Genomic DNA, 12,820 nt, shown 5'->3' with positions numbered 1-12,820 from the left:
TATACCAAATCGTCCTCATAAACCATGAGTAAGCACACACACACTAAACACACACAAGTGTTATGCAGACATAGTGTACTGCTTAGCCACATACAGTAGCCATATTCGGTCCTCATATACCAAATCATGTCCTCATAAACCATGAGTAAGCACACACAATAAACACACACAAGTGTTATGCAGACATAGTGTACTGCTTAGTCACATTCAGTTGCCATATTCGGTCCTCATATACCAAATCATGTCCTCATAAACCATGAGTCATCACACACTAAACACACACAAGTGTTATGCAGCCATAGTGTACTGCTTAGTCACACAGTCGCCATATTCGGTCCTCATATACCAAATCATGTCCTCATAAACCATGAGTAAGCACACACACTAAACACACACAGGTGTTATGCAGATATAGTGTACTGTTTAGTCACATACAGTCACCATATTCGGTCCTCATGTACCAAATCATGTCCTCATAAACCATGAGTAAGCACACACACTAAACACACACAAGTGTTATGCAGCGACAGTGTACTGTTTAGTCACATACAGTCACCATATTCAGTCCTCATATACCAAATCATGTCCTCATAAACCATGAGTAAGCACACACACTAAACACACACAAGTGTTATGCAGACATAGTTTACTGCTTAGCCACATACAGTAGCCATATTCGGTCCTCATATACCAAATCATGTCCTCATAAACCATGAGTAAGCACACACAATAAACACACACAAGTGTTATGCAGACATAGTGTACTGCTTAGTCACATACGGTTGCCATATTCGGTCCTCATATATCAAATCATGTCCTCATAAACCATGAGTAATCACACACACTAAACACATACAAGTGTTATGCAGCCATAGTGTACTGCTTAGTCACATACAGTCACCATATTCGGTCCTCATATACCAAATCATGTCCTCATAAACCATGAGTAAGCACACACACTAAACACACACAAGTGTTATGCAGCCATAGTGTACTGCTTAGTCACATACAGTCGCCATATTCGGTCCTCATATACGAAATCATGTCCTCATAAACCATGAGTAATCACACACTAAACACACACAAGTGTTATGCAGCCATAGTGTACTGCTTAGTCACACAGTCGCAATATTCGGTCCTCATATACCAAATCATGTCCTCATAAACCATGAGTAAGCACACACACTAAACACACACAGGTGTTATGCAGATATAGTGTACTGTTTAGTCACATACAGTCACCATATTCGGTCCTCATATACCAAATCATGTCCTCATAAACCATGAGTAAGCACACACACTAAACACACACAGGTGTTATGCAGACATAGTGTACTGCTTAGTCACATACAGTCGCCATATTCGGTCCTCTTATACCAAATCATGTCCTCATAAACCATGAGTAAGCACACACACTAAACACGCACAAGTGTTATGCTGCGACAGTGTGCTGTTTAGTCACACAGTCGCCATATTCGGTCCTCATATACCAAATCATGTCCTCATAAACCATGAGTAAGCACACACTAAACACACACAAGTGTTATGCAGACATAGTGTGCTGTTTACTCACATACAGTCGCCATATTCGGTCCTCATATACCAAATCATGTCCTCATAAACCATGAGTAAGCACACACACTAAACACACACAAGTTTTATGCAGCGACAGTGTACTGTTTAGTCACATACAGTCGCCATATTCAGTCCTCATATACCAAATCATGTCCTCATAAACCATGAGTAAGCACACACACTAAACACACACAAGTGTTGTGCAGCGACAGTGTACTGTTTAGTCACATACAGTCGCCATATTCAGTCCTCATATACCAAATCGTCCTCATAAACCATGAGTAAGCACACACACGAAACACACACAAGTGTTATGCAGACATAGTGTACTGCTTAGCCACATACAGTAGCCATATTCGGTCCTCATATACCAAATCATGTCCTCATAAACCATGAGTAAGCACACACAATAAACACACACAAGTGTTATGCAGACATAGTGTACTGCTTAGTCACATACAGTTGCCATATTCGGTCCTCATATACCAAATCATGTCCTCATAAACCATGAGTAATCACACACACTAAACACACACAAGTGTTATGCAGCCATAGTGTACTGCTTAGTCACATACAGTCACCATATTCGGTCCTCATATACCAAATCATGTCCTCATAAACCATGAGTAAGCACACACACTAAACACACACATGTGTTATGCAGCCATAGTGTACTGCTTAGTCACATACAGTCGCCATATTCGGTCCTCATATACGAAATCATGTCCTCATAAACCATGAGTAATCACACACTAAACACACACAAGTGTTATGCAGCCATAGTGTACTGCTTAGTCACATACAGTCGCCATATTCGGTCCTCATATACCAAATCATGTCCTCATAAACCATGAGTAAGCACACACACTAAACACACACAAGTGTTATGCAGCGACAGTGGACTGTTAAGTCACATACAGTCGCCATATTCGGTCCTCTTATACCAAATCATGTCCTCATAAACCATGAGTAAGCACACACACTAAACACACACAGGTGTTATGCAGACATAGTGTACTGTTTAGTCACATACAGTCACCATATTCGGTCCTCATATACCAAATCATGTCCTCATAAACCATGAGTAAGCACACACACTAAACACACACAAGTGTTATGCTGCGACAGTGTGCTGTTTAGTCACACAGTCGCCATATTCGGTCCTCATATACCAAATCATGTCCTCATAAACCATGAGTAAGCACACACTAAACACACACAAGTGTTATGCAGACATAGTGTGCTGTTTAGTCACATACAGTCGCCATATTCGGTCCCCATATACCAAATCATGTCCTCATAAACCATGAGTAAGCACACACACTAAACACACACAAGTGTTATGCAGCGACAGTGTACTGTTTAGTCACATACAGTCGCCATATTCAGTCCTCATATACCAAATCGTCCTCATAAACCATGAGTAAGCACACACACTAAACACACACAAGTGTTATGCAGACATAGTGTACTGCTTAGCCACATACAGTAGCCATATTCGGTCCTCATATACCAAATCATGTCCTCATAAACCATGAGTAAGCACACACAATAAACACACACAAGTGTTATGCAGACATAGTGTACTGCTTAGTCACATTCAGTTGCCATATTCGGTCCTCATATACCAAATCATGTCCTCATAAACCATGAGTCATCACACACTAAACACACACAAGTGTTATGCAGCCATAGTGTACTGCTTAGTCACACAGTCAGCCATATTCGGTCCTCATATACCAAATCATGTCCTCATAAACCATGAGTAAGCACACACACTAAACACACACAGGTGTTATGCAGATATAGTGTACTGTTTAGTCACATACAGTCACCATATTCGGTCCTCATGTACCAAATCATGTCCTCATAAACCATGAGTAAGCACACACTCTAAACACACACAAGTGTTATGCAGCGACAGTGTACTGTTTAGTCACATACAGTCACCATATTCAGTCCTCATATACCAAATCATGTCCTCATAAACCATGAGTAAGCACACACACTAAACACACACAAGTGTTATGCAGACATAGTTTACTGCTTAGCCACATACAGTAGCCATATTCGGTCCTCATATACCAAATCATGTCCTCATAAACCATGAGTAAGCACACACAATAAACACACACAAGTGTTATGCAGACATAGTGTACTGCTTAGTCACATACGGTTGCCATATTCGGTCCTCATATATCAAATCATGTCCTCATAAACCATGAGTAATCACACACACTAAACACATACAAGTGTTATGCAGCCATAGTGTACTGCTTAGTCACATACAGTCACCATATTCGGTCCTCATATACCAAATCATGTCCTCATAAACCATGAGTAAGCACACACACTAAACACACACAAGTGTTATGCAGCCATAGTGTACTGCTTAGTCACATACAGTCGCCATATTCGGTCCTCATATACGAAATCATGTCCTCATAAACCATGAGTAATCACACACTAAACACACACAAGTGTTATGCAGCCATAGTGTACTGCTTAGTCACACAGTCGCAATATTCGGTCCTCATATACCAAATCATGTCCTCATAAACCATGAGTAAGCACACACACTAAACACACACAGGTGTTATGCAGATATAGTGTACTGTTTAGTCACATACAGTCACCATATTCGGTCCTCATATACCAAATCATGTCCTCATAAACCATGAGTAAGCACACACACTAAACACACACAGGTGTTATGCAGACATAGTGTACTGCTTAGTCACATACAGTCGCCATATTCGGTCCTCTTATACCAAATCATGTCCTCATAAACCATGAGTAAGCACACACACTAAACACGCACAAGTGTTATGCAGCGACAGTGGACTGTTAAGTCACATACAGTCGCCATATTCGGTCCTCTTATACCAAATCATGTCCTCATAAACCATGAGTAAGCACACACACTAAACACACACAGGTGTTATGCAGACATAGTGTACTGTTTAGTCACATACAGTCACCATATTCGGTCCTCATATACCAAATCATGTCCTCATAAACCATGAGTAAGCACATACACTAAACACACACATGTGTTATGCTGCGACAGTGTGCTGTTTAGTCACACAGTCGCCATATTCGGTCCTCATATACCAAATCATGTCCTCATAAACCATGAGTAAGCACACACTAAACACACACAAGTGTTATGCAGACATAGTGTGCTGTTTAGTCACATACAGTCGCCATATTCGGTCCCCATATACCAAATCATGTCCTCATAAACCATGAGTAAGCACACACACTAAACACACACAAGTGTTATGCAGCGACAGTGTACTGTTTAGTCACATACAGTCGCCATATTCAGTCCTCATATACCAAATCGTCCTCATAAACCATGAGTAAGCACACACACTAAACACACACAAGTGTTATGCAGACATAGTGTACTGCTTAGCCACATACAGTAGCCATATTCGGTCCTCATATACCAAATCATGTCCTCATAAACCATGAGTAAGCACACACAATAAACACACACAAGTGTTATGCAGACATAGTGTACTGCTTAGTCACATTCAGTTGCCATATTCGGTCCTCATATACCAAATCATGTCCTCATAAACCATGAGTAATCACACACACTAAACACACACAAGTGTTATGCAGCCATAGTGTACTGCTTAGTCACATACAGTCACCATATTCGGTCCTCATATACCAAATCATGTCCTCATAAACCATGAGTAAGCACACACACTAAACACACACATGTGTTATGCAGCCATAGTGTACTGCTTAGTCACATACAGTCAGCCATATTCCGTCCTCATATACGAAATCATGTCCTCATAAACCATGAGTAATCACACACTAAACACACACAAGTGTTATGCAGCCATAGTGTACTGCTTAGTCACACAGTCGCCATATTCGGTCCTCATATACCAAATCATGTCCTCATAAACCATGAGTAAGCACACACACTAAACACACACAAGTGTTATGCAGCGACAGTGGACTGTTAAGTCACATACAGTCGCCATATTCGGTCCTCTTATACCAAATCATGTCCTCATAAACCATGAGTAAGCACACACACTAAACACACACAGGTGTTATGCAGACATAGTGTACTGTTTAGTCACATACAGTCACCATATTCGGTCCTCATATACCAAATCATATCCTCATAAACCATGAGTAAGCACACACACTAAACACACACAAGTGTTATGCAGCGACAGTGTACTGTTTAGTCACATACAGTCACCATATTCAGTCCTCATATACCAAATCATGTCCTCATAAACCATGAGTAAGCACACACACTAAACACACACAAGTGTTATGCAGACATAGTTTACTGCTTAGCCACATACAGTAGCCATATTCGGTCCTCATATACCAAATCATGTCCTCATAAACCATGAGTAAGCACACACAATAAACACACACAAGTGTTATGCAGACATAGTGTACTGCTTAGTCACATACGGTTGCCATATTCGGTCCTCATATATCAAATCATGTCCTCATAAACCATGAGTAATCACACACACTAAACACATACAAGTGTTATGCAGCCATAGTGTACTGCTTAGTCACATACAGTCACCATATTCGGTCCTCATATACCAAATCATGTCCTCATAAACCATGAGTAAGCACACACACTAAACACACACAAGTGTTATGCAGCCATAGTGTACTGCTTAGTCACATACAGTCGCCATATTCGGTCCTCATATACCAAATCATGTCCTCATAAACCATGAGTAATCACACACTAAACACACACAAGTGTTATGCAGCCATAGTGTACTGCTTAGTCACACAGTCGCAATATTCGGTCCTCATATACCAAATCATGTCCTCATAAACCATGAGTAAGCACACACACTAAACACACACAGGTGTTATGCAGACATAGTGTACTGTTTAGTCACATACAGTCACCATATTCGGTCCTCATATACCAAATCATGTCCTCATAAACCATGAGTAAGCACACACACTAAACACACACAGGTGTTATGCAGACATAGTGTACTGCTTAGTCACATACAGTCGCCATATTCGGTCCTCTTATACCAAATCATGTCCTCATAAACCATGAGTAAGCACACACACTAAACACGCACAAGTGTTATGCTGCGACAGTGTGCTGTTTAGTCACACAGTCGCCATATTCGGTCCTCATATACCAAATCATGTCCTCATAAACCATGAGTAAGCACACACTAAACACACACAAGTGTTATGCAGACATAGTGTGCTGTTTAGTCACATACAGTCGCCATATTCGGTCCCCATATACCAAATCATGTCCTCATAAACCATGAGTAAGCACACACACTAAACACACACAAGTGTTATGCAGCGACAGTGTACTGTTTAGTCACATACAGTCGCCATATTCAGTCCTCATATACCAAATCGTCCTCATAAACCATGAGTAAGCACACACACTAAACACACACAAGTGTTATGCAGACATAGTGTACTGCTTAGCCACATACAGTAGCCATATTCGGTCCTCATATACCAAATCATGTCCTCATAAACCATGAGTAAGCACACACAATAAACACACACAAGTGTTATGCAGACATAGTGTACTGCTTAGTCACATTCAGTTGCCATATTCGGTCCTCATATACCAAATCATGTCCTCATAAACCATGAGTAATCACACACACTAAACACACACAAGTGTTATGCAGCCATAGTGTACTGCTTAGTCACATACAGTCACCATATTCGGTCCTCATATACCAAATCATGTCCTCATAAACCATGAGTAAGCACACACACTAAACACACACATGTGTTATGCAGCCATAGTGTACTGCTTAGTCACATACAGTCGCCATATTCGGTCCTCATATACTGAAATCATGTCCTCATAAACCATGAGTAATCACACACTAAACACATACAAGTGTTATGCAGCCATAGTGTACTGCTTAGTCACACAGTCGCCATATTCGGTCCTCATATACCAAATCATGTCCTCATAAACCATGAGTAAGCACACACACTAAACACACACAAGTGTTATGCAGCGACAGTGGACTGTTAAGTCACATACAGTCAGCCATATTCGGTCCTCTTATACCAAATCATGTCCTCATAAACCATGAGTAAGCACACACACTAAACACACACAGGTGTTATGCAGACATAGTGTACTGTTTAGTCACATACAGTCACCATATTCGGTCCTCATATACCAAATCATGTCCTCATAAACCATGAGTAAGCACACACACTAAACACACACAAGTGTTATGCAGCGACAGTGTACTGTTTAGTCACATACAGTCACCATATTCAGTCCTCATATACCAAATCATGTCCTCATAAACCATGAGTAAGCACACACACTAAACACACACAAGTGTTATGCAGACATAGTTTACTGCTTAGCCACATACAGTAGCCATATTCGGTCCTCATATACCAAATCATGTCCTCATAAACCATGAGTAAGCACACACAATAAACACACACAAGTGTTATGCAGACATAGTGTACTGCTTAGTCACATACAGTTGCCATATTCGGTCCTCATATATCAAATCATGTCCTCATAAACCATGAGTAATCACACACACTAAACACATACAAGTGTTATGCAGCCATAGTGTACTGCTTAGTCACATACAGTCACCATATTCGGTCCTCATATACCAAATCATGTCCTCATAAACCATGAGTAAGCACACACACTAAACACACACAAGTGTTATGCAGCCATAGTGTACTGCTTAGTCACATACAGTCGCCATATTCGGTCCTCATATACGAAATCATGTCCTCATAAACCATGAGTAATCACACACTAAACACACACAAGTGTTATGCAGCCATAGTGTACTGCTTAGTCACACAGTCGCAATATTCGGTCCTCATATACCAAATCATGTCCTCATAAACCATGAGTAAGCACACACACTAAACACACACAGGTGTTATGCAGATATAGTGTACTGTTTAGTCACATACAGTCACCATATTCGGTCCTCATATACCAAATCATGTCCTCATAAACCATGAGTAAGCACACACACTAAACACACACAGGTGTTATGCAGACATAGTGTACTGCTTAGTCACATACAGTCGCCATATTCGGTCCTCTTATACCAAATCATGTCCTCATAAACCATGAGTAAGCACACACACTAAACACGCACAAGTGTTATGCTGCGACAGTGTGCTGTTTAGTCACACAGTCGCCATATTCGGTCCTCATATACCAAATCATGTCCTCATAAACCATGAGTAAGCACACACTAAACACACACAAGTGTTATGCAGACATAGTGTGCTGTTTACTCACATACAGTCGCCATATTCGGTCCTCATATACCAAATCATGTCCTCATAAACCATGAGTAAGCACACACACTAAACACACACAAGTGTTATGCAGCGACAGTGTACTGTTTAGTCACATACAGTCGCCATATTCAGTCCTCATATACCAAATCGTCCTCATAAACCATGAGTAAGCACACACACTAAACACACACAAGTGTTATGCAGACATAGTGTACTGCTTAGCCACATACAGTAGCCATATTCGGTCCTCATATACCAAATCATGTCCTCATAAACCATGAGTAAGCACACACAATAAACACACACAAGTGTTATGCAGACATAGTGTACTGCTTAGTCACATTCAGTTGCCATATTCGGTCCTCATATACCAAATCATGTCCTCATAAACCATGAGTAATCACACACACTAAACACACACAAGTGTTATGCAGCCATAGTGTACTGCTTAGTCACATACAGTCACCATATTCGGTCCTCATATACCAAATCATGTCCTCATAAACCATGAGTAAGCACACACACTAAACACACACATGTGTTATGCAGCCATAGTGTACTGCTTAGTCACATACAGTCGCCATATTCCGTCCTCATATACTGAAATCATGTCCTCATAAACCATGAGTAATCACACACTAAACACATACAAGTGTTATGCAGCCATAGTGTACTGCTTAGTCACACAGTCGCCATATTCGGTCCTCATATACCAAATCATGTCCTCATAAACCATGAGTAAGCACACACACTAAACACACACAAGTGTTATGCAGCGACAGTGGACTGTTAAGTCACATACAGTCGCCATATTCGGTCCTCTTATACCAAATCATGTCCTCATAAACCATGAGTAAGCACACACACTAAACACACACAGGTGTTATGCAGACATAGTGTACTGTTTAGTCACATACAGTCACCATATTCGGTCCTCATATACCAAATCATGTCCTCATAAACCATGAGTAAGCACACACACTAAACACACACAAGTGTTATGCAGCGACAGTGTACTGTTTAGTCACATACAGTCACCATATTCAGTCCTCATATACCAAATCATGTCCTCATAAACCATGAGTAAGCACACACACTAAACACACACAAGTGTTATGCAGACATAGTTTACTGCTTAGCCACATACAGTAGCCATATTCGGTCCTCATATACCAAATCATGTCCTCATAAACCATGAGTAAGCACACACAATAAACACACACAAGTGTTATGCAGCCATAGTGTACTGCTTAGTCACATACAGTCGCCATATTCGGTCCTCATATACGAAATCATGTCCTCATAAACCATGAGTAATCACACACTAAACACACACAAGTGTTATGCAGCCATAGTGTACTGCTTAGTCACACAGTCGCAATATTCGGTCCTCATATACCAAATCATGTCCTCATAAACCATGAGTAAGCACACACACTAAACACACACAGGTGTTATGCAGATATAGTGTACTGTTTAGTCACATACAGTCACCATATTCGGTCCTCATATACCAAATCATGTCCTCATAAACCATGAGTAAGCACACACACTAAACACACACAGGTGTTATGCAGACATAGTGTACTGCTTAGTCACATACAGTCGCCATATTCGGTCCTCTTATACCAAATCATGTCCTCATAAACCATGAGTAAGCACACACACTAAACACGCACAAGTGTTATGCTGCGACAGTGTGCTGTTTAGTCACACAGTCGCCATATTCGGTCCTCATATACCAAATCATGTCCTCATAAACCATGAGTAAGCACACACTAAACACACACAAGTGTTATGCAGACATAGTGTGCTGTTTACTCACATACAGTCGCCATATTCGGTCCTCATATACCAAATCATGTCCTCATAAACCATGAGTAAGCACACACACTAAACACACACAAGTTTTATGCAGCGACAGTGTACTGTTTAGTCACATACAGTCGCCATATTCAGTCCTCATATACCAAATCATGTCCTCATAAACCATGAGTAAGCACACACACTAAACACACACAAGTGTTGTGCAGCGACAGTGTACTGTTTAGTCACATACAGTCGCCATATTCAGTCCTCATATACCAAATCGTCCTCATAAACCATGAGTAAGCACACACACGAAACACACACAAGTGTTATGCAGACATAGTGTACTGCTTAGCCACATACAGTAGCCATATTCGGTCCTCATATACCAAATCATGTCCTCATAAACCATGAGTAAGCACACACAATAAACACACACAAGTGTTATGCAGACATAGTGTACTGCTTAGTCACATACAGTTGCCATATTCGGTCCTCATATACCAAATCATGTCCTCATAAACCATGAGTAATCACACACACTAAACACACACAAGTGTTATGCAGCCATAGTGTACTGCTTAGTCACATACAGTCACCATATTCGGTCCTCATATACCAAATCATGTCCTCATAAACCATGAGTAAGCACACACACTAAACACACACATGTGTTATGCAGCCATAGTGTACTGCTTAGTCACATACAGTCGCCATATTCGGTCCTCATATACGAAATCATGTCCTCATAAACCATGAGTAATCACACACTAAACACACACAAGTGTTATGCAGCCATAGTGTACTGCTTAGTCACATACAGTCGCCATATTCGGTCCTCATATACCAAATCATGTCCTCATAAACCATGAGTAAGCACACACACTAAACACACACAAGTGTTATGCAGCGACAGTGGACTGTTAAGTCACATACAGTCGCCATATTCGGTCCTCTTATACCAAATCATGTCCTCATAAACCATGAGTAAGCACACACACTAAACACACACAGGTGTTATGCAGACATAGTGTACTGTTTAGTCACATACAGTCACCATATTCGGTCCTCATATACCAAATCATGTCCTCATAAACCATGAGTAAGCACACACACTAAACACACACATGTGTTATGCTGCGACAGTGTGCTGTTTAGTCACACAGTCGCCATATTCGGTCCTCATATACCAAATCATGTCCTCATAAACCATGAGTAAGCACACACTAAACACACACAAGTGTTATGCAGACATAGTGTGCTGTTTAGTCACATACAGTCAGCCATATTCGGTCCCCATATACCAAATCATGTCCTCATAAACCATGAGTAAGCACACACACTAAACACACACAAGTGTTATGCAGCGACAGTGTACTGTTTAGTCACATACAGTCGCCATATTCAGTCCTCATATACCAAATCGTCCTCATAAACCATGAGTAAGCACACACACTAAACACACACAAGTGTTATGCAGACATAGTGTACTGCTTAGCCACATACAGTAGCCATATTCGGTCCTCATATACCAAATCATGTCCTCATAAACCATGAGTAAGCACACACAATAAACACACACAAGTGTTATGCAGACATAGTGTACTGCTTAGTCACATTCAGTTGCCATATTCGGTCCTCATATACCAAATCATGTCCTCATAAACCATGAGTAATCACACACACTAAACACACACAAGTGTTATGCAGCCATAGTGTACTGCTTAGTCACATACAGTCACCATATTCGGTCCTCATATACCAAATCATGTCCTCATAAACCATGAGTAAGCACACACACTAAACACACACATGTGTTATGCAGCCATAGTGTACTGCTTAGTCACATACAGTCGCCATATTCCGTCCTCATATACGAAATCATGTCCTCATAAACCATGAGTAATCACACACTAAACACACACAAGTGTTATGCAGCCATAGTGTACTGCTTAGTCACACAGTCGCCATATTCGGTCCTCATATACCAAATCATGTCCTCATAAACCATGAGTAAGCACACACACTAAACACACACAAGTGTTATGCAGCGACAGTGGACTGTTAAGTCACATACAGTCGCCATATTCGGTCCTCTTATACCAAATCATGTCCTCATAAA

This window comes from Xyrauchen texanus, chromosome 49 (genome assembly GCF_025860055.1).
Source record: "Xyrauchen texanus isolate HMW12.3.18 chromosome 49, RBS_HiC_50CHRs, whole genome shotgun sequence".
NCBI lineage: Eukaryota > Metazoa > Chordata > Actinopteri > Cypriniformes > Catostomidae > Xyrauchen > Xyrauchen texanus.
Note: the sequence above shows the minus strand (reverse complement) of the source record.